This window comes from Rhinatrema bivittatum, chromosome 11 (assembly GCF_901001135.1).
Source record: "Rhinatrema bivittatum chromosome 11, aRhiBiv1.1, whole genome shotgun sequence".
Classification (NCBI taxonomy): Eukaryota; Metazoa; Chordata; class Amphibia; order Gymnophiona; family Rhinatrematidae; genus Rhinatrema; species Rhinatrema bivittatum.
The window spans coordinates 15,793,301-15,817,202 of NC_042625.1; the positions used below are offsets into that span (position 1 = coordinate 15,793,301).

At 43.9% G+C, this 23,902-nt stretch overlaps 1 protein-coding gene across 2 annotated transcripts in view; it reads left to right on the forward strand.

The window, feature by feature from the left end:
- Window positions 1-23,902, forward strand: part of CRYBB1 (crystallin beta B1) — a 71,953-nt gene that overhangs the window by 14,547 nt on the left and 33,504 nt on the right. The window contains exon 1 of one of the 2 annotated variants that reach the window (XM_029571946.1): window positions 8,524-9,042. The exons of the other annotated variant lie outside the window; for it this stretch is intronic. The gene's annotated coding sequence lies outside the window, so the exon portion shown is untranslated. Of the gene's footprint in view, window positions 1-8,523; window positions 9,043-23,902 lie in introns of those variants that run through there. 2 annotated transcript variants of the gene reach the window in all.

A 23,902-nucleotide genomic window follows, 5' to 3' on the forward strand; every position in this document is an offset into this window, starting at 1 on the left:
ATCGCGTGCGCCAGCAGAGCGGGCGTTTGACCGCTCTCCTGCAGACTTTACTGTATCGGCCCGATTGTTTGCTCTTTTGATAGCCACAGCTCACTCAGCCGATGATTTCAATGTATTATCCACTATGATGCCTAGATCTCTTTCCTGGATGGTAACTCCTAAGATAGAACCTATCATCATGTAACTACAGCAAGGGTTATTTTTCCCTAAATGTATAACTTTGCCACTTGTCCGCGTTAAATTTCATGTGCCATTCGGAAGCCCAATCTTCCAGTTTCGCAAGGTCCTTCTGCAATTTATCATAATCCACTTGAGATTTAACTACTCTGCATAATTTTGTGTCGTCCGCAAATTTGATCACCTCACTCATTGTACCCCTTTCCACATCATTTATAAATATATTAAAAAGCACCGGTCCAAGTACAAATCCCTGAGGCACTCCACTGTTTATCGTTTTCCACTGTGAAAACTGACCATTTAATTCTACTATTTCCTGTCTTTTAACCAGCTTGCAATCCACAAAAGGACATCATCTCCTATCCCATGACTTTTTAGTTTTCATAGAAGCCTCTCATGTGGGACTTTGTCGAACGCCTTCTGAAAACCCATGTACACCACATCTACTGGTTCACTTTTATCCACATGTTTATTCACCCCTTCAAAAAAATGTAGATTTGTGAGGCAAGACTTCCCTTGGGTAAATCCATGCTGGCTGTGTCCCATTAAACCATGTCTATCTAAATGTTTGGTGATTTTATTCTTTACAACAGTTTCCATGATTTTTCCCGGCACTGAATTCAGGCTCACTGGTCTATAGTTTTCTGGATCACCCTTGGAGCCCTTTTTAAATATCGGGGTTATATTGGCCATCTTCCAATCTTCAGGTACAATGGATGATTTTAATGATAGGTTACAAATTAAGTGAAATAGGTCTGAAATATCTTCTTTTAGTTCTTTCAGAACCCTGGGGGATATGTCATCCAGTCCAGCCTTAAAAAATTGGCGGGCAAGAATTAAGTTTGTAAGCTCCTGAAGAAGCAGAGTCCCTTTAAAAAATTGGCGGGAGAGGTTCAATTTTGTAAGCTCCTGAAGAAGCAGAAGCGAAACATCAGCCGGGTGTCGAGCTGACTCTTTTCTGTCCATGGGATATTTATAAAATTAAAAAAGTCTTTAAAAAATGCAAAATTATAAAAATTGATCTTTATTTAGGAATCTGGTTAAACTGAATTGGACCATAAATGATGAGAAGTCCGGACGGCTCCCTCTAAAAAAACTGTGGGGTTGCGCGTCGCCAGGCTTGCCGATTCGGTCAATTTACTAAAAAAATTATACATAAAGTTTTCAATGAGTTTTGGGTAGTGTGAGCACAAAGAAAATTGCTCCCTGAACCAATTGCTCCATAAAACTGTCTATTCCATCCAGGAACCTTGTCTCTCTAGCATGTCCTGATGTTTCACTTACCCAGTCAATATTGGGGTAATTTAAATCTACAGCTTACACAGAAAGAGTCAATGGTTAACCACAACAGCAAATCTTTGGTAATTGAAATCTCCCATTATTAATGTACTACTAATGGTTAGCTTCCCTAATTTCTCTTAGCATTTCACTGTCTATCTCACCATATTGGTGTTGCAACCGACCCTTCCCGACGGCTTCACTCCGCCTACCTTTCTTTCTTTGCACCTCCTCTTGCTGTGGATGGATGCCTGGCTGCCACGGCGTCTGCCTGCCGTCCTCTCCGGCATCCCCGGACCAGCTTGGACGCTGCCTCCCGCCATACTCCGCTGGTACCTTAGGGCGCGTGCGCCGTGCGGCCCTCACTCTTATTTCCTACTTGGCGCGAACCTCTGGGCGTCCCCCTGTGATGACAACATGCTGCCCGGATATTTAAAGCTTACAATGTTTGCTAGCCTTTGAGTTAGCAAGGGGGTATCTTACAGATAGGATTTGCTCTCCGTACCCAGCTACTCTGCCTCTCCAATTTCCATTGGACTCTTAATGCTAACAGGGTACCCGCTCCTCGGGGGCCTCACTTGCTTTCCAGGTCGCTATCAGGAAACCGGTACTCGCTCCTCGAGGGCCCATGTTCTCTGACTTGCTGCCTGCTCCTACCTTCTCTTCTGCCTGGAGGGATTCGCTATCTTCAACACCAGTGAGTACTACCATCTTCACCTCAGAGCTGTTCCCTGGAACCAGGTACTCGCTCCTCGAGGGCCTGCCTCCGTTCCAGCCCTAGTGCCATCTCCTACATGGAACCACTGTGTGAGTACATTACCTTCAAGCCTCTCCGCTCTCAGGGATCAGGTACTCGCTCCTCGAGGGCCTGCTCTCCCTATCCTGGGGTTCTCCATACTGGGGCTTTGTGCATATTCCAATGTACTCATTATTCTCAGTTCTTTCCACTACAGCACTGCTACTGGAGGAGTCGCTGTTCCAGCGCCTGAGGGATACTAGCCCAGTCGGGCTACTTCAGCTGCTCACTACTGCCACCTCTGGTGGCTTCATCACATTGTCTAATAAAAGATCAATCTCTGTGTTTGTGTGTCCTAAGCTGAGCCTGACCTGTGGCCCCTCACGGGACTTCCCCCCGTGGGCATGGTCAACTGCCACAGTGTCCAAAGGTCCACCCAAACCTCACTAATTATAACAATTGGCCAGGTGGATGGTAGTATACTCCTATCACTATACACTTCCCCAACACGCAAAGGATTTCTACCCATAAAGATTCGATTGTGCATTTAGTCTCATGCAGGATCTTTATCCTGTTGGACTCTATGCCATCCCGGACATAAAGCGCCACAGCACCTCCCGGGTGCTCCTCTCTGTCATTGCAATATAATTTGTACCCCGGTATAGCACTGTCCCATTGGTTATCCTCCTTCCACCATGTCTCTGAGATGCCAATTAAGTCTATGTCATCATTCACTGCTATACATTCTAATTCTCCCATCTTACTTCTTAGACTTCTGGCATTAGCATATAAACATTTCAAAATGTGTTTTTTGTTTGTATTAACACTCTGCTTTTCAGTTGACAGGGATAAATTGAAATCTTTTAGCTCAGGTGAATGTTTAATTATAGGCACTTGGACTACTTTTCTTATTATTTGAACCTCTCTGTTGAGATGCCCTAACTCTAATGCATCATTAGTATCCTTTGAAGATACCTCTCTCCGAACCATGTGCTGCTGAGTGACTGTCGTTTTTTCCCTTTGTTCTAGTTTAAAAGCTGCTCTTATCTCCTTTTTAAAGGTTAGCGCCAGCAGCCTGGTTCCACCCTGGTTAAGGTGGAGTCTATCCCTTTGGAAAAGAGTTCCCCCTTCCCCAAAAGGTTCCCCAGTTCCTAACAAAACTGAATCCCTCTTCCTTGCACCATCGTCTCATCCATGCATTGAGACTCCGGAGCTCTGCCTGCCTCTGGTGACCTGCGCGTGGAACAGGGAGCATTTCAGAGAATGCTACCCTGGAGGTTCTGGATTGTAGCTTTCTACCTAAGAGCCTAAATTTGACTTCCAGAACCTCCCTCCCACATTTTCCTATGTCGTTGGTGCCCACATGTACTACGAAGGCCGGTTCTGCCCTAGCACTGTCTAAAATCCTATCTATCTAAGTGACACGTGAGGTCTGCCACATTCACATCAGGTAGGCATGTTACCAGGCGATCCTCACGCCCACCAGCCACCCAGCTGTCTACATTCCTAATGCGTGATCCCCTCTGTAAAATCGCTAAAGAATTATTTAAAAAAAATTAAACAATGTATTATCCAACAAACAAAAATAATTTCCAAAAATTGTTAATTTTCTTGAAAAATAGTGATTTTGCAATTACTCTGACCGACATCAGCTTCAGTATTGGTTTTATAATATGCTAATGATGACCATACACCACAGGGTTTTTTTTGGCTTTTGATTCACTGTTATAAAGTAGCATGTCTGCTGATCTGTAGAAATACCTTTGTTAATAGCTTTTGAGAGCTATGTGTTCTTCATCTGGTGTTCTATATATGCTGTGGCACCATTTTGTAGAATCCTTTTGTACTTCGGAGGCTATTCAAAGAACAGTTCTCCATCAGGGAAAAAAAAGATCAAACAGCCATGGGTGAAATATTCATAGGATATGGTAGGTGCATCCTGGAATGAGCACCTGAGGAAAGGCGCAGCACTCTCAAAAGTTAGCCACCAATTTTTTTTTAAGTTAGTCCAATAAAAGAAAGTATTGCCTGCAAGTTATCGCTTGTGTGCTGACCTTTATTTCTGTGATTTATTGTTAGGCCTCTAACCCATGGTTTCTTGTCCTCCTTCCGCCCCAGCTCTGACAGGCCACCACAGTGTCACTTCATTAACCCAACTTCCATGTCTAACGAGCTGGCAACTGTGGAAGAAGGAACCGAGGGGGATATTGAATTATTGATATGTTTTGACAAAACAACTGTTTCTTTTGGCTGCTTCAAACTTCCTTGTGCTTCAGTCAACATTGTAAGCTTGCTTCAGGCAGAGGCTTTATCACCTTGTGAATTTTCCTGGGAAAATCCATAATATAAATCATTGCCAAAAGGTACCTTCAGTATTTAATAATTATTATCGCCATCTACAAAGTGATGCAGAACACAATTAACCAAGAAAGAACTCTTCAAGACTAGCAGTTCCTTCCTACGGTGCTGTGATTTTAATTTGTTTGCTGCTTCTCTTGAGCAGTTCACGGCAAGCTTCCAGAAGTTGGTTTAATTAGGACTGGGTGAAAAACAGTAACATCGCACCATAAAATCTGTATTAGCAGTAAAAAAAAAAAAAGTACAAAACGAAAGGCCTTGGGTAAATATAAATTTGTCAAAGGAGGTAATGCAGAGAGTTAAATGGTTGACGCCATGTCTGTTACCACTGTGCCCTGCATTTAGCTGTTGCTTGCAAACACAGGTTAAGTCTTGTAGCACTTTAATGTGAATTTTAAATGTAAACAGCACAGTTGCTGTGTGCGCCTCTGCGGCTGTAATGCTAAGCGGGGGAAAATCATTTATCTTACAACTTCATGCCACCAAAATCTGTCCTCTGCCCCTCAAAGTATGTCAGATCATTTGCAGCTGGCCTTAATGTGAGTTTGAATCAGCCTTAATGTGGATAGCTCTGTCCTCAAACACCAGAGTGAGAAATCAGGGACAAAAGCCTAAAAACAGCAGTGATGTTTAAAAAATGGGGATGAAACTTAGGGTATGGCGAACGGACACCGAACAAGGGAGGATTAACCTGGACCAGCCCCCTCCGTGCTCTATTCATTACCAGTAGTAAACACTTAGCTGCCTTAGAGATACATTTCGGCCTAGCACACACAAAACATTTACCATGGTTGAAAAGCTCTTTGCGGATATATAGCACTTAAATATAGTGCTGCCAATGTAGGACAACGAAAACAATGTTTTAATTACATTTGTGATCACAACAGTCCTATAGCACCCAATTAGAAGGGGGAATGGCTGCCCAGCAGTGCAGAAATTATATACCAGCCAGAGTCCCAAAATTCTAAACTCAATGATAATGTAAGTACACAATATAATCTTATGTATAGCAGACCTCATACAAGGCATACGTATTTCATGCTAATTAGCATTAGTATACCGCAGTATAATCATTGGTCATACAGTGTCCAGAATTTTTTAAGAATTTTCTTCTGCATACGTGAACATTAAAACGGCCCATTGGCATATTGTAAATTAAGTGACATTGCAAATTTTGCATAACATTTCAAGTGAAGCACTTAGCTTTGTGTTTCCGAGGAGTAAGCAGAGACATGGAGGTGAGGACGTGCACGGTGGCAAGCCCGACACGGACCGTGTTTCGGCTTCAAAAGCCTTCTTCAAGGGCCAATAGTATCTGCAAGTCAAACGTATTTTGAGTAAAAGAACATTTCAGCATAGATCATACATATATATATACTGTATAGCAATGGTACCAACGTGTAGATAGAATAACAGCATCTTAAGCAGTAGTATTTGTTTCTCCTCTGCCGGAGGGGACGCTATCGCGCCATTTTTCAATGAACTGCAACCAATCAAAAATCAGGCTCCGCCCAGGAAATGACGCACATGGTTACTAGGTGATTTATAACAAAGAATACCATTCAATGGCCGCATTGAGCCCTTCAGGTTCTACACATCGTAAGTGGAATATCCAGCGCTGCTCCCTCAGATTGAGAAGTTTCTGAAGATCTCCTCCTCTCTTTGTAGGGAGAATCCGGTCAATGACCCGCCATTTGAGGTCAATAAATTGATGTTGGTTGTCGAGGCAATGCTGAACAATAGGTGCATTAATTTTGCCTGTATTCAAACAACTGCGATGTTCAATTAGACGTGTCCTGATATTACGTTTTGTTCTACCAACATAAATTTTAGTACATGGGCAGACAATAATGTAAATCACGTGGGTAGAAAGACAGGTAGAATGAAAATAAGCCTCATGGGTCGTACCAGCATTATCGATCCAAAGGGGGCCATCCAGTGATTGTGCACACATAGAGCATTTGCCACAGGCCCAGTGGCCGGGGGGTTCATCAGAGCGGATAGATGCATCAGTGAATGTCCGGGTTTGAGTCAACAAGTCCCGAAGGTTTTTGCCTCTGCTAAAAGCAATGAGTGGAAATTCAGAAAAAATTTGATGAATTTGGACAATATACCAATGATCTCGGAGGATCTTGACAATATCTTGAGATCTGGATGAATAGCGGATAGTGCATACCAGCGGGGGTTCCGATCGTGCTTCTGTAGATTCCAACAACAACCATTCACGCTGTGCGTTAGAAGCTCTTTTTAAAGCTTTTTTGATTACAGACGGGGGGTAACCTCGATGGAGTAATCGGGATGCCAAATCTTGAGCTTGGTAGGCAAACTCAACTTTATCAGAACAGAGTCGTCGGAGGCGCAGAAATTGGCCAATGGGAAGACTTTTTTTTAAACTGTAAGCATGAAAACTCGAAAAGTGGAGTAATGTATTTCTGTCTGTTGGTTTTTTATAGAGAGTAGTGACAAAATGATCATTGTCTAATGAAATTAAAATGTCCAAAAATGAAATACATGAATGATGATATTGCATAGAAAAAAAGAGATTGGGATCCAAAGTATTTAACCACTGTAAAAAATTGTTTAAATGAGTAACATCACTGTGCCAAAGAAAAAATATATCATCGATATAACGAGTCCAGTTGGAGATGTATGAAAAAATTGGAGCAGGATATAGTAGCTGTTCCTCGAAATTTGCCATATACAAATTAGCTAAACTGGGGGCCATAGTGGCCCCCATTGCTGTTCCATGTGTCTGATTATAGAAGTGATCATTTTCCAAAAAATAATTGTTACATAAGGCAAATTCAGCCAAAGTGACCAAAAATGTAGTGGGTACCCGATGAGGTCTAGGACGGGTGTCTAAAAATTGTTCCAGAATCAGAAGAGCCGTGTCCTGCGGAATGCTGGTGTAGAGAGCTTTTATGTCAAGGGTCACGAGAATACAGGTAGTTGTTATATGTATAGAATCCAAACGAGATAACATAGATTTAGTGTCTTTAACAAAAGATGCCATCTGGGGAATAAGAGGCTGTAAGAATCTGTCTACGAAGATGGACAAAGGTTCTAACAGGGACCCTATTGTATTGACAATGGGTCTACCTGGAGGATTAGTCGGATGCTTATGTATCTTAGGAAGCATATAGATAACTGGTGATCTGTAATCTTTATTAACAAGGAAAACAGATTCTTTTTTTGTAATGAAACCAGTAGCAAAACCATCTTCAATACAGTCCTCTATCTGTTTGAGCAGAGACGGACCGGGGTCTTGAGGAAGCATTCTGTAATTATTCATGTCAGAAACATGTTCAGAAACCATAGTTGTATAGAAAACTTTATCCATAACGATGGTAGCACCACCCTTGTCGGCTTGTTTGATAACAAGGGAGGAAGATTGTTTCAATTCTACTAGCGCCTTGTGTTGATCACGCGATAAATTAAATTGAACCTGTTCTTTATGCTGTTCAATATGAGATAAAGCATTCAAGACTAAATCGATAAAGGTTTTGATATAAGGGTCGATGGGGCCCGGGGGAAGCCAGAGAGATTTGGAAGCAACAATAGAGCTGTCTATAGTGGGCGGTTGAGAGGCAAAAAATAATTTCAGCTGTAATTTGCGAAAAAATTGAAATAAATCACATCTGGTCAAGAAAGCGTCATAACAATAAGATGGCACAAAGGAAAGCCCCTTCTCAAGCAGAGAGAGCTGTGCAGATGAAAGTTGCTGTGATGAAATATTAATTACGGTGGGTTTGAAATATATATTTATTTATTAATTACGGTGGGTTGCAGTTCATTGAAAAATGGCGCGATAGCGTCCCCTCTGGCAGAGGAGAAACAAATACTACTGCTTAAGATGCTGTTATTCTATCTACACGTTGGTACCATTGCTATACAGTATATATATATGTATGATCTATGCTGAAATGTTCTTTTACTCAAAATACGTTTGACTTGCAGATACTATTGGCCCTTGAAGAAGGCTTTTGAAGCCGAAACACGGTCCGTGTCGGGCTTGCCACCGTGCACGTCCTCACCTCCATGTCTCTGCTTACTCCTCGGAAACACAAAGCTAAGTGCTTCACTTGAAATGTTATGCAAAATTTGCAATGTCACTTAATTTACAATATGCCAATGGGCCGTTTTAATGTTCACGTATGCAGAAGAAAATTCTTAAAAAATTCTGGACACTGTATGACCAATGATTATACTGCGGTATACTAATGCTAATTAGCATGAAATACGTATGCCTTGTATGAGGTCTGCTATACATAAGATTATATTGTGTACTTACATTATCATTGAGTTTAGAATTTTGGGACTCTGGCTGGTATATAATTTCTGCTTAATTACATTTGTGACATTCCAGAGTCTATCAGAGAACAATGCAGGACTACCAGAGTTTGAAGATGAATGCATACAGCAGGTTCTGAATGAAGGCCGCAGCAGCAGGAACAACAACAGAGCTTGAGATGGCATGGAGAAAGCAAAGAAGGGTAAAACTGGAGATCGTGTATCTGTGATGTGGCAGAGGGTAGGGAACATCACCAGCAGCAGGGCTGGTGCAAGTGTATTAGGCGCCCTAGACAAAACTTACTGCCTGCTGCCCTGGGTCACACCCTCCCCACACATAATTAAAAATTATGCATTTATAATAATTTTACATGAAAAAGAACATTCAGAGAACAGTCTTCTGAGGTAAAAATATCACTTACAACATGTAAATTATATTTGCATGCCCTGCTGTGGTGCCAACCAGAAAACCCTGCAGAAAAAAGTAAAAAGGACACTTGGACTTGGTATTAGGCTTATTGTAATGTTTGTTGGGTATGGGCTTGGCTCTCAGAAAGCCATGAATTTTCTGTAGTACAATTTTAATGCGATGAACCTCCCATACCAAAACAGCTCTAATTGCCAGCACTCAAACAGTAACACCCTAAATTATGATAAAGCTACGTTGCAAATATTACACCAGGCCCTAAATCACCAACGCATCTCCTATTAGGAACACAGAACAAGCCAGACTGCTATAGATCCCTACACAGAAACTATAGGCTAGCAGAATACCTCCCCTCAATCACCCATGCAGAACACAAATATAGAATAGACTCCATGAACTCTAAATAGAAATGTGTAGACAAAAACTTAATTGGAAACCACAAGAAGCCAGACTTTATATGCAGTGGATCTATGGAAAAACAAACCACATAAAACAAACAAAATCAAGAAATATATATTATCAATAGAGTAAAATCATCCTAATTAAAAAAATATATATTTCAAAACAACTGACAAATAGAGCCTCATCCAGTAATTTAAAAGTCATAAAAATATGCCATAAATTACTTAAAAACAGCATACACAGCAAACAGCACTCGATAAAATTAATAAGCATAAAAAGATCCTCTGCTGTCCATACCTGAGGTCTTTTGATTTCCAGATGCCCTGAGATTGTCTTGGAATAGCAGGGGGAGAGAAAGGGGGTTGTTCCTTCACAAACGTTTATAACATGCGCGCAAGTCACCAGGACATTGCAAAATGGTGCTGCCCCAGCCCGCCCCTCCCCGCCTAGACCATACCCCCAGTCCACCACTTCGGCGCGTAATGAGGGTTATGCGCGAGGCCGAGCTCATTCTAAAATGCGCGCGGCACTCACAAGGCCTGGCCACGCGCGTAACCCCCAGTTTTTACATGCATGGTCCTTTTAAAATCGGGCTGTTAGTAACATAGTGATGATGACAGAAAAAGACCAAATGGTCCATCCAGTCTGCCCAGCTAGTTTCCCACGGTAGGTAACTGCTGTTTCGTGTAGGTTACCCCCCAAGCCTTATGTTAAGGGCAGTAATATTTACTATCAAAACTAAGCGACTGCCAAACCCGTAACAAATTTACTGCTAGCAACATTTTTACAGGGTGAGCAGCCTTCTTGATGATTCAGACAGTGCTGCTGCTTGAACCTGCTTTGCTTTTGGGCTTGGCTATAGAAGCAGCCCTGCGCTGTTTCCCTAATGTCTGCGTATCAGTGCCCCTGACCGTAAAAGTCAGGCCTCGTTTTGGTTGATGTCTGAATCCAATTCCTTTCTTACCCCTGCCATTGAAGCAGAGAGCAATGTTGCAAATTACATCAAAATCATGAAAGCTATTTGGTTTCGGGTAGTAACTGCCACTCCATGCAAGTTACCCCCATGCAGCCTTTTCTTCGTTTCCAACCTCGAGCCTTTAGGGATCCACAGTGTTTATCCCATGCCTTTTTTAATTCATTTACTGTTTTCGTTCTTACCACCTCTTCCGGAAGGGCATTCTAGGCATCCACCACCCTCTCCGTAAATAAATATTTCCTGGTGTTGGTTCTGAGTTGTCCCCCCTGAGTTTCATTTTGTGACCCCTAGTTCTACTGTCTGCTTTCCAACAGAAAAGTTTCAAAGTTTGTGCATCATTAAAATCTTTCAGGTATCTGAAGGTCTGTATCATATCTCCCCTGCACCTCCTTTCTTCCAGGGTATACATATTCAGATCCTTCAGCCTCTCCTTATAAACCTTCTGATACAGAGCCGACGCAGACATGCCCTATCTCTCTCATACACACACATACACAGACATGCGCTTTCTCTCTCATACGTTCACATATGTTGTTTCTCTCATACATATGCAAACACTCCCTCTCTCTTACAAAAATACACAGATACAGACATGCCCTCTCTCTCTCATACACACACATACACAGACATGCACTCTCTCTCTCATACGTTCACATATGTTGTTTCTCATACATATACAAACATTCCCTCTCGCTTACATACATACACAAACACAGATGCAGACATGCCCTCTATCTCTCATACATGCACAAACATGCTCTTTGTCATACATATACACACACATATATGTTCTTTCTCATACATACACACACACAAATACATACATACCCTCACTCTTTCACACATGCACAAACAAAAACATGCTCTTTGTCATGTAAATCTAAAGCTCTATCACTAAATTTTCATAGGGAAACTTTGATAAAATAAGGAAAATAGAAAAAAACTGAAAGGTGCAGCTGCAAAGGTTAAAAGTGTACAACTGGCATGGACATGGTTTAAACATACAATCTTATAAGCGTAGTCCACGCATTAAGAAAAGTGGAAGAAAGACAAAACGATTACCGGCATGGATAAAAAGGTGAGGTGAAAGAGGCTATTTTAGCCAAAAAACATCCTTCTAAAAATGGAAGAAGGATCCATCTGAAGAAAACAGGAAAAAGCATAAGTTAATTGTAAAACATTGATAAGGCAGGTGATGTATTCTGCTATCTGATGGGAGGAGCAATCATATAGGAGTTAGCAATCTGTTAGGAAAGCTCTGTGTTAGAGCTAGGAGTTAGCAATCTGATGTAGTTGTGGGTGGATCCCTGGGCCGCGGTGGCAGATGACCACGCCCCCGGGAGGATATCCCGAGAGGGACCACCGACTAGGCTGGAGTATGGTCTATCCTCCCCCCACAGCGCAGGCCCACACCATGCCATTCTCTCTTCTGTGTCGCACAGGTGGGAAGAAGGAGCTTCCACGAGCCCTGATCAGCAGACTAGATGGGTTTTGCAGTTTTTAATCTCCCATCATATTCTAGTCATCTACATTTAGTGGCTTCCTATAAGAAGCAAAGTTAAATATGACAAGACCTGAAAAGGCCTACCAGTGGAAATGGTGAAGGCCAACACCTAACAAAATTTTGGGCCTGCCTGGGACACAAATTGAGGGCAGTGGTAGGAAAAGAGTTGAGAGATCAGGTAAAAGACATGGAGGGAGATGGTGCTCAGTTGCATATGGGGATTATTTACCCAAAATGTAAAAATCTCAATCGGGCAGACTGGATAGACAAATTTGGTCTTCAGCTGCTGCCGTTTCGGATGTTACTATGATTACATCACCAGGGGGCTTCAGGATAGCTATGTCTGCGTCACCTAGGAGGAATGGGGCCAGTGTTTTCCTGCTAAGGGGGGACGGTGTTGTACTTTAAACCTATTTCCAGCTAAATGACCTTTGGATTTAAGCTGAGTTGCCTAGGAAGGTGCCGGTAAAGCTGGAGAGCAGATGCAGCAGGTAAGGAAACGTACCCAGGCACGATGGGCTTTACTGTCTACATTTACTTTCATTGCTAAGAGGAAGACAGCTTTCTATTGACTCCCTTTCCCTTTCTTCATGCTCACACCTTGCAGGGCCAGAGCTGGAAGGAAAAAACCTCGGCCTTGCACGCCAGAGGCCCGCAGCGCCCCCTTCTGGAAGCAATCACCCACCCTCCTCCTGGGAGGCCTGTGTACCACCACCTTACCATGGGGGGGGGGGGCCATTCCTTCCACCAAAATCTGTTTGAGCTGACAGTAACGGCTTCAAAAGGAGAATTTGATAATGAAATCCCAGCTAAAAACGGACATGGATTTCCACTTCAGCATATGGCCAGCTGCCCGTGTATTTATCTTTTTATTGTTATGGATGTGGTTTGTGAGCCGCTTAGGGCCTTGTGCATTAAGGGGCATATAAATAAAATAAATATATTAGGTATTGTTTTGCAAATGTGTATTATTTGTTAGAAGATGTTTGGAATGAAATTCTGTTTCAACGTTTGACCTGTGCATCCAATCCCATATTAGATAAATACAAATGAGTTTCAGCTTTGATATCGCCCAGTACTTTTGTAGACTTATGCAGTACAGGAGAGAGAATTGAACCGCACAAGTGGCTGTGCATACAATAACCCGAGTAATAAACGGCTCTCATTATGGAGAGGGGGTGGCCTCAGTACCCCCTTAGATTACAAGCTCTTTCAGGCAGGGACTCTGTGCCTTTATGGAATTTGTTACTAAAAGCCCCTGATTAAACAGTGGTGGATTCAAGTCTCGAGCAACCCCTGGGCATGGATAGCCAGCTCCGTCTGCCCCTCTTCCGATTCACACTCCCTGGGTGGGTAGGGGGAGATGGTCCCTCTCTGAATTTGTGGCCAGCTTGGGAAGCAGGGGGGTCTCCTCTTGATGATGCATGGGCTTGCCATCCGGCCGCGCAGGAGCAACCGCTGGTGCTGCTTTCAGCGACGGGGCAGATTTCTAGTGCCAGGGCGGCTGCTTCCCTTCGGCAGTTACCTGATGTGCCTATCGAGAAGTCTGCCCCTGCATAGAAATGCCAACAGAATGAATACAGTTTGTGAATCCCAGGATGATGGAAGAGGGGTTGGTTTTACAGCACCGCTGAGAGAAAATAGAAACCAGTTAAGGTGAAAGTGGCATGTAGAAAGGGGAATCAAGTAGCTACCGACTACAAACTAGAGACTGCAGCCTCCAGGTGTCCAAATACCACAGGAAACAGAAATCAGTTGTTTGGTTTGCTCAGCAGAGGGAATGAAATTCATATTCTAAATGTGCATGTTAGAAGGGAGAACTGGGCTTAGTGCACTGCACTGTGGTAGCCCAGTTTGCATCTGAAGTGGGATTATTCATCCTCACACAGAAAGGAGAAAATGAGGGTAATTATCACAGTGATTTCAGTGCATGTGCAAGATCTACCTAAGGCCAATGGTAATCTGTTTTCTTCAAGTACGGATCAATCAATACTTCAGCAACCTAAAGTTACTATTTTTCTGAATATTATTTTTGTTCCTATCATGCTGTTCAGTCAATTAATGGATACTAAGGAGTGTGGTAAAGTCAGCCAGCCCAGGTTATCTGACAGCCTTCCCGCCAAGACCAGGAAGCCAGTTACTGTAATTGCCTGCTGGATATGGCTAACAGCACACAAACCTGCTTTACAGGGATGCATAGAAAATTTAACATTGAACAAATTTGAGGAAAATGTTACCACATTTGATTCACTGAATTTTGCCCACTGTGGACCCCTCAAATCAGGCAGATCTGCTGAAATGGCAATGTAGATTTGCATCAGGTTTTTTTTGTTTTTGATCTTGTAATTTCCCAGTTCACCTTTGGGCTTCAAGGTCATTCAGGGACCGGAATATGGCACTCTGAGCCTTCATTTGCAACCACTTGAGGATTTTTCCCCCAATCATTGCAGGGACAGTCCTCGGCTAGGGGCCATGCACCAGAACAGGACCCTGAGGTCAAAGAACCTAAAGCAGTCTGTTCTGTTCATCATCCACCCCCACCCCCGCCATGGCTGTGAGATCTAACTCTGCAGCACCTCCCAGCTCTGACTGACCCAAGGAGCAGAAGGCCAGAACTGTTTTGTTCTCTGTAAACCGATGAGATGTTCCCAACGTTCGTCGGTATATAAAAGCCGTTAAATAAATAAATAAATAGTAATCAGTGCACAGATTGCCACTTAGTTATTCTATTTATTTATTTATTTATTTTTATTTAAAAGTTTTTATATACCAACATTCACTGTGAGTATCACATTGGTTTGCATTACCCATGAACTTAGCTTATAAATGCTTTACAGAGAACTCTTGATATATGCGAGTAGTATGAACTATTTATAAATGTGAACAAAACATGAACTTAACTAAGTTTAAAGCGAGTAAAATGAACTATTTATAAATGCGAAGGAACATAACCATGACTTAGCTTAAAGCTCTTTATATATAGTTGCCGGGCTGAAACAATAATTATTTTGTAAGAGACTTGCTGAACTAATTTGAAGACCATGTGAGCTTTCTGCAGGTTTCCCAAAACAAGTTCACAAACTTTTTTTTTTTTTTTTAAGTTTGTGCATCTTTAGACTTGAGTGGCTCTAGACGTGTGGGGTATTTATAAATCATCTGATCTGGTTTACCAAGCTTCCTTGAGTGCTCTCGGTGTTTCAGATCATTAATGCAAACTGTGAGGCATGACCTTGTATTGTTACAGTCAGATCGCAGTATTGATATAACTGGGGAAGACGACGTCAACCTGCCCACCGTCTTCTCTTCAAAATGAGTCAGCACAAAGAGGGTCATAATTCTAGTGGCCCTAACTTCAATATTCAAACTCAAGGCCACAAAAGCAACAGCTGCATATTGATGTAAATACATTTATGAATAATAAGAGGATGGTGCATGTAGAACTTTCATTATTTTAAAGTTATTTGATTTATATAAATCGAGAAAGGAGGTAAGAAGTACATTATTTGTAGTGTGTGTTACATAGAAACATAGAAACATAGAAATGACGGCAGAAGAAGACCAAACGGCCCATCCAGTCTGCCCAGCGAGCTTCACACATTTTTTTTCTCTCATACTTATCATTTTCACTTAACTCTTGGTTCTATTTCCCTTCCACCCCCACCATTAATGTAGAGAGCAGTGATGGAGCTGCATCCAAGTGAAATACCTAGCTTGATTAGTTAGGGGTAGTAGGGGTAGTAACTGCTGCAATAAGCAAGCTACACCCATGTTTATTCCCTTTACCCAGACTATGTCATACAGCCCCTATTGGTTGTTTTTCTTCTCTCCTGCCGTTGAAGCGGAGAGCCATGCTGGTTATGCATTGAAAGTGAAGTATCAGGCCCTTTTGGTTTAGGGTAGTAACCGCCGTAACAAGCCAGCTACTCCCTGCTTTGTGAGTGCGAATCCTTTTTTTTTTTTTTTTCTTCTCCCCTGCAGTTGAAGCTATTCTGGATATGCGTGAAGCCTCAGCTTTTCTTATTCCCCTGCTGTTGAAGCAGAGAGCTATGCTGGAAATGTTTGATGTATCAGCCTCTCCCATGCCATGAAGCAGAGAGCCATGCTGGATATGCATCGAAAGCGAAGTATCAGGCACATTTGGTTTGGGGTAGTAACCGCCGTAATAAGCCAGCTACTCCCCGCTTTGTGAGTGCGAACCCTCTTTACTTCTCCCCTGCCGTTGAAGCAGAGAACTATGCTGTATATGCTTGGAAAGTGAAGTATTAGGCTTATTTGGTTTGGGGTAGTAACCGCCGTAACAAGCCAGCTACTCCCCTCTTTGTGATAGCAAATCCTTTTTTCCACATTTCCTCTTGCCGTTGAAGCTTAGAGCGATGTTGGAGTCACAGTAAGCATCTGTATGTTTATTTAATAAGGGTATTGTCTCCGGGCAGTAGTCATCTTTCTGGTGAGCCACCCACTCTACATTGGCGGTCTCTTGACTTTATGGATCCACAGTGTTTATCCCACGCCCCTTTGAAGTCCCTCACAGTTCTGGTCTTCACCACTTCCTCCGGAAGGGCATTCCAGGCATCCACCACCCTCTCCGTGAAGAAATACTTCCTGACATTGGTTCTGAATCTTCCTCCCTGGAGCTTCAAATCGTGACCCCTGGTTCTGCTGATTTTCTTCCTACGGAAAAGGTTTGTCGTTGTCTTTGGATCATTAAAACCTTTCAAGTATCTGAAAGTCTGTATCATATCACCTCTGCTCCTCCTCTCCTCCAGGGTGTACATATTTAGATTCTTCAATCTCTCCTCGTACGTCATCCAATGAAGATCCTCCACCTTCCTGGTCGCCCTTCTCTGTACCGCTTCCATCTTGTCTTTGTCTTTTTGAAGATACGGTCTCCAGAACTGAACACAGTACTCCAGGTGAGGCCTCACCAAGGACCTGTACAGGGGAATAATCACTTCCCTTTTCTTACTCGATATTCCTCTCTCTATGCAGCCCAGCATTCTTCTGGCTTTTGCTATCGCCTTGTCGCATTGTTTCGCAGACTTCATATCATTAGATACTATCACCCCAAGGTCCCTCTCCTGCTCCGTGCACATCAGCCTTCCCCCCCCCCCATCGAATACATTTCATTCGGATTTCCACTCCCCATATGCATGACTTTGCATTTCTTTGCATTGAATCTCAGCTGCCATGTCTTCGACCACTCTTCCAGTTTCCTTAGATCCCGTCTCATTCTCTCCACTCCTTCCGGCGTGTCCACTCTGTTGCAGATCTTAGTGTCATCCGCAAAAAGACAAACCTTACCTTCAATCCCGTCCGCAATGTCGCTCACAAAGATATTGAACAGGACCGGTCCCAACACCGATCCTTGCGGTACACCACTTATAACCGCTCTCTCCTCAGAGAAGGTTCCATTTACCATCACACATTGTCTTCTGTCCGTCAACCAATTTGCAATCCAGGTCACCACATCGGCACTCACTCCCAAGCTTCTCGTTTTATTCACCAGTCTCCTGTGCGGAACCGTATCAAAAGCTTTGCTGAAATCCAAGTATATGATATCGAGTGCTCTTCCTTGATCCAATTCCTTGGTTACCCAGTCAAAAAAGTCAATCAGATTTGTCTGACAGGATCTTCCCCTGGTGAATCCATGTTGCCTCTGGTCCATCGATTCTCCGGACTGTAGATTGTTCACTATTCTCTCTTTCAGCAGTGACTCCATTACTTTTCCCACCACCGAAGTGAGGCTAACTGGTCTGTAGTTTCCAGCCTCCTCCCTGTTGCCACTCTTGTGAAGCGGGACCACCACCGCTCTTCTCCAATCACTCGGCACCACTCCCGTTTCTAGGGATCTATTGAACAGGTCACACAGTGGAGCCGCCAGAACATCTCTGAGCTCCCTCAATATCCTTGGATGAATACCATCAGGCCCCATGGCTTTGTCCACTTTCAGGTTCTTTAGCTCTTCCCACACATTTTCTACTGTGAAAGGATTTTCATCTATTCCACTTCCCTCCAGTTTCTTGTTGTGTAGAGATGGTCCTTCTCCAGGGTCTTCTTTAGTGAACACAGAGCTGAAGTATTCGTTTAATATTTCTGCCATTTCTTCGTCACTCTCCACACATTGATCATTACCACCTTTCAATTTTGCTATACCACTTTGGACCTTTCTCTTTTCGCTGATGTATCTGAAAAATGTTTTGTCACCATTTTTTATCTCCTTGGCAATCCTCTCTTCCGCTTGACTTTTTGCCAACTTGATTAATTTCTTTGTCTCCCTCAGTTGATTCAAATATGCTTCTTTGTGCTCCTCCCTTTGGGATCTTTTATATATCTTGAATGCTGTTCTTTTATAATGGGTTGGTGTTAATGGCTCTCTTTCTCTGTAGGAACAGATACATTGATAGATGAAAGATTTCTCCCAGAGGCAGAGAAATGTAATACTAGGGTAACATTTTTCAAAGTTTTCTCTTTAGAAGATCATTTTTTCCCTTGTTTAGCATTATTTCACAGTGTTAATCCGATTGCTATGTTAGTCTTTTTGAATGCACAGACGTAAATGTCAATATAGAAAAAGAAATATATAAAATAATGTCTTTTTATTGGCCTAACTTAGGGCTGGATTTTCCATTCTCGCAGAGAATGGTGAATCCCAGCGTTAAAGGGGTGGGGGGGGGGGGGGGCAGGCCTGAAAAAGCTGGCAGCGATCGCACCACCGTGGTGTCGCTACCGGCTTTTGCACCCAATAGCGCCACCATGAAAGTGTTGTGTCCGTCGATTCCCGACACCCTCTCTTCACCCTCCTTACCTCTTTGGCGCCTCCCTCTTCGCCCACAGGAAGATTGGCTGCCATGGCGTCCTTCTGCTGAAGTCCTTCGACGTCTCCGGACCGGCTAGACGCTGCAACCCCCCATGTTTCCTGCAGGCCTAGGGGCACGCGGGCGCTGCGGCCCCGACTGAAGTACCGGCGATGGCGCGAACCTCAGGGGCGTCCCCCTGAGATGATGTCACCTGCGACGGATATATAAGGTCGTAGAATTTGCTAACAGATTTAGTTAGCAAGGGTTACTCTACCTAAGCTACTCTGCCTCCTTGGACTTACCAGGGGTACCCGCTCCTCGGGGGCCTCACTCTCTCCTTTGTTTTTCAGGTGACAGTCCCGAACCGGTACTCGCTCCTCGAGGGCCCATGTTCCCAGACTTGCTTGTATTCTCTTCTGCCTGGAAGTCATCACTGCCAACTTCATCAGTGAGTTACCATCGCTCTCTCAGAGCTTTCCCTAGAACCAGGTACTCGCTCCTCGAGGGCCTATTCATTCCAGCTCCTGGGTTTCTATGAGACCATTGTGTGAGTGTTCTATCAAGGTTCCTTACCTGTACTCTGCATACCCTGCCTACTCACTATATTCAGTTTCTCAACAGCTCAGCCATCCAGGGATTCCTGTTCCAGTACCTGAGGGACTACGGCCCTGTCGGGCACTCCAGCTCACTACTGCCACCTCTGGTGGTTCCTTATATGGTTTAATAAAAGATCTAGTGTGTGTCTGTCTCCAAACTCTGAGCCTGACTAGTGGTCCCTCTCGGGATCTTCCCCCAGGGGCGTGGTCATCTGCCACCAGCCCAAGGATCCACCCACAAATATCCCTGTTTGCTAACTCCTAACAGATTGCTAACTCCCTAACAGATTGCTAACTCCTAACAGATTGCTAACTCCATGGATCCGGCACAACTCCATGCCTTGCAGGCCATACCGGGCATGGCCCAGCGCATTACGGAGCAGCAAGAAGCCTCGGAGAAACTTACTTCAGCGTTTCATCAGCTACACACATAGAAGGTTCAAGGCACAGCCTCCAATCAAGAAGGTCAGTTACAGGAGGTAACTTTAAAGACTGCTGTACCACTGGTGGCTCCAATCCGCTTTTCCGGATAAATCCAGAAGACTCGGGGCTTTTTGAACCAGTGCTGCATGCACTTTGCCTTACAGCCATCTTTATTTCCCACGGCTCTTTCCAAGACCACCTACATCCTTTCGTACCTGGATGATAGGGCCTTGTCTTGGGCATCTACCTTGTGGGAACACAAGGACTCCATTTTGAAGGACATAGAAAGATTTATGGACTTATTTAAATCTGTTTTCGATGACCCTGCTCGAACTGCTGTAGCCGGTTCTGCTTTGGTGGATTTGAAGCAAGGCAACAGATCATTGGTTGAATTCGCCATACAGTTCAAAACTCTTGTGGCAGAACTTCGCTGGGACCCCAAATGTCTCGACTCTCTTTTGCAGAGGCCTGGATACCCATTTAAAGGACAAGCTGGCTGCTCGTGAAACACCTGACTCGCTGGACGAATTAGTAGCCTTGGCCAGTCAGATTGATCAACGACTCCAGGACAAAGTGAAGGAACTCCAGCCTAGGGTATTACCTGAGTTGAAACAGGCCAGTGCTGTCTCTACACCGTGGATGGTTCCAGTAATCCCTACTGCTGATACAGATGAACCTATGCAACTTGGTCATGGACACTTGACTCCCAAAGAGAGAAGATTTCGGAAGAAGCACGGCCTTTGCATGTACTGTGGTCAGCCTGGCCACGATGTTTCTACATGCTTCACTTGTCCAAAAGCACGGACGGGCCAAAGTCCTACAGGAGGACTGTTCTTAGGCCTTACTGCGCCTTCTCTTATGCTCTCTCTCCCAGTCTTCTTGACCTACGGACCAGTCACGGTTCGGACTCCTGCCCTGGTGGACTCAGGGGCAGGAGGCAACTTCATTCTCAGACGTCTAGTGGAATATTTGAGGATCCCCCTCATCAAGTTGAAAAACGCAGTACGATTATCCTTTATTCATGGAGAGCCCTTATCGGGGGATGTGACTTGCCAAATCGAATCAGTTACTTCCGCACTGGAGCTCTTCATATGGAATCACTCTCCTTCTTCATACTGGAAAAGTGCACCCTATCGTCCTGGGGTTTCCCTGGTTGCAAGTACACCAACCCCAATTTGACTGGGCATCTCTGGACTCTCCCACTGGGGCTCAGAATGTCATGGGAAATGCCTTAAGGAGATATTGCCTATTATTGACATGCCTGTGATTTCAGCAGTACCGGGACTGCCGCTCCAGTACACCCCCTTTGGGGAAATCTTCTCCAAAGAAGTAGTTAATATTCTTCCTCCACAGGAGCCCTATGACTGTGCCATACGACAGAAGTCTAGAGCTGAGTCTCCAAAAGGACAGGTGTACTTTCTCACAGCTTTTGAGAATAAAGCAATGTTGGAAAATATGGAAGAGAATCTCCAGAAGGACCTTACTCAACCATCAGAGTCGCCAGCTGGTGCGGACATTTGCTTTGGGGGAAAGGTAGATGATACGATACCCAGTGAATGTTCTGCAATATCTCAATTCAAAGACAATACACGAACCAGCGAATGTTCTTCAATATCTCAAGACAAAGACAATACACTAACCAGCGAATGTTCTTCAATATCTCAAGACAAAGACAATACACTAACCAGTGAATGTTCTTCAATATCTCAAGACGAAGACAATACACTAACCAGTGAATGTTCTTCAATATCTCAAGACGAAGATGATACAACTCCTAGTGAACTATCTTCTATATCTCAAGACTCACTTATCATCAATACAGAAGACAAATTAGAACTCAAAGTCACAGAGATTCTGGATGTTCATAAAAGAAGCAAGACTTTTGAATACCTTCTAAAGTGGGAAGGTTTCGGCCCCGAGATGATCTCTTGGGAGCCTCAGACCAATATCCTGGATAAAGAGATGCTTCTTCAGTTCCACCTCACGCATCCTTCAAAATCTAAGCCTGGTACCCAAAGAGGAAATCGCCCTTTGAAGGGGGGTACTGTTGTGTCAGTCGGTTCCCGATGCCCTCTCTCCGCCCTCCTTACCTCTTTGGCGCCTCCCTCTTCGCCCACGGGAAGATTGGCTGCCATGGCGGCTTTCTGCCAAAGTCCTCCAGCATCCCCGGACTGCCTAGACGCTGCAACCCGCCATGTTTCCTGGAGACCTAGAGGCACGTGCGCGGCATGGCTCCAACTGAAGTACCGGCGATGGCGCGAACCTCAGGGGTGTCCCCCTGAGATGACGTCACCCACGACGGATATATAAGGTCTTAGAATTTTCTAACAGATTGAGTTAGCAAGGGTTACTCTATATAAGCTACTCTGCTTCCTCGGACTTACCAGGGGTACCAGCTCCTTGGGGACCTCGCTCTCTCCTTTGTTTTTCAGGTGACAGTCTGGAACCGGTACTCGCTCCTCGAGGGCCCAAGTTCCCAGACTTGCTCGTATTCTCTTCTACCTGGAAGTCATCACTGCCAACTACATCAGTGAGTTACCATCGCTCTCTCAGAGCTTTCCCTGGAACCAGGTACTCGCTCCTCGAGGGCCTATTCAAGGTTCCTTACCTGTACTCTGCATACCCTGCCTACTCACTATATTCAGTTTCTCAACAGTAGTGAGAAACTGAATATAGTTTCTCACTACTGAATATAGTTTCTCACTATTCAGTTTCTCACTACAGTAGTGAGCTGGAGTGCTGGGCACTCCAGCTCACTACTGCCACCTCTGGTGGTTCCTTATATGGTTTAATAAAAGATCTAGTGTGTGTCTGTCTCCAAACTTGGAGCCATCCTAGACTCCAGAATTAACTTTAAAAAATTCATTAACAACACCACTAAAGAAGGTTTTTACAAACTACAGGTCCTAAAACAGCTAAGACCTCTCCTACACTTCCATGACTACTGCTCGGTCCTTCAAGTCATACTATTCTCAAAGATTGATTATTGTAATGCGCTGCTGCTTGGTCTCCCGGCCTCTTCTACCAAACCTCTTCAAATGCTGCAAAACGCTGCAGCCAGGATCCTCACAAACTCTCGCCGTATGGACCACATCACATCGATTCTAAAATTACTTCACTGGCTACCCATCCGTTACAGAATTCTCTTCAAGACACTGACCATCATTCACAAAACCATATTTCAGCAATCCTCTCTCCAACTCACCATACCCTTCAAACCACACTCCTCAGCAAGACCAACCAGATCTGCATACAGAGACTCCCTCCAGGTTCCCCCGAACAAATCCGCTATACACAATGCCATTGAAAAACGAGCGCTATCAACTGCCGGTCCGCATCACTGGAATTCTCTCCCGCCAGATCTCCGCAAAGAACATTGTCATATCACATTCAGAAAAAAATTAAAAACATGGCTGTTCACCCAAGCATATCCTTGAAGAAGCCTTATGGTAACCCACACAGACCAACACCCCAAGGTTGCGTCCTCTTTCCGCCGCACAAAGGACCTATTTTTCTGCTAACTGCTCTCTCATATAACTTGCCTAATCGACTCCACTGTGTAAATTGTATATAATTCTTACCATGTAAGCAATTACTCTCTGCTTACAAGCACTACTCTCCAGTTAGAAATTGTTAATCTATCCCTTTTTTCTAACAGCCTTGTTCGACATTCCCTGTTGTAATGTAACTTTCGCTTTCAGTGTTAACTGGTTTACCCCCTAGTTTATTGTAAACCGGTACGATAAGACCTGGTCTTGAGCATCGGTATATTAAAAGAATATAAATAAATAAATAAATAAATAAATAAACTCTGTGCCTGATCGGTGGTCCCTCTCGGGATCTTCCCCCGGGGCGTGGACATCTGCCACCAGCCCAAGGATCCACCCACAAATATCCCTATCTGTTTGCTAATTCCTAACAGATTGCTAACTCCTAAC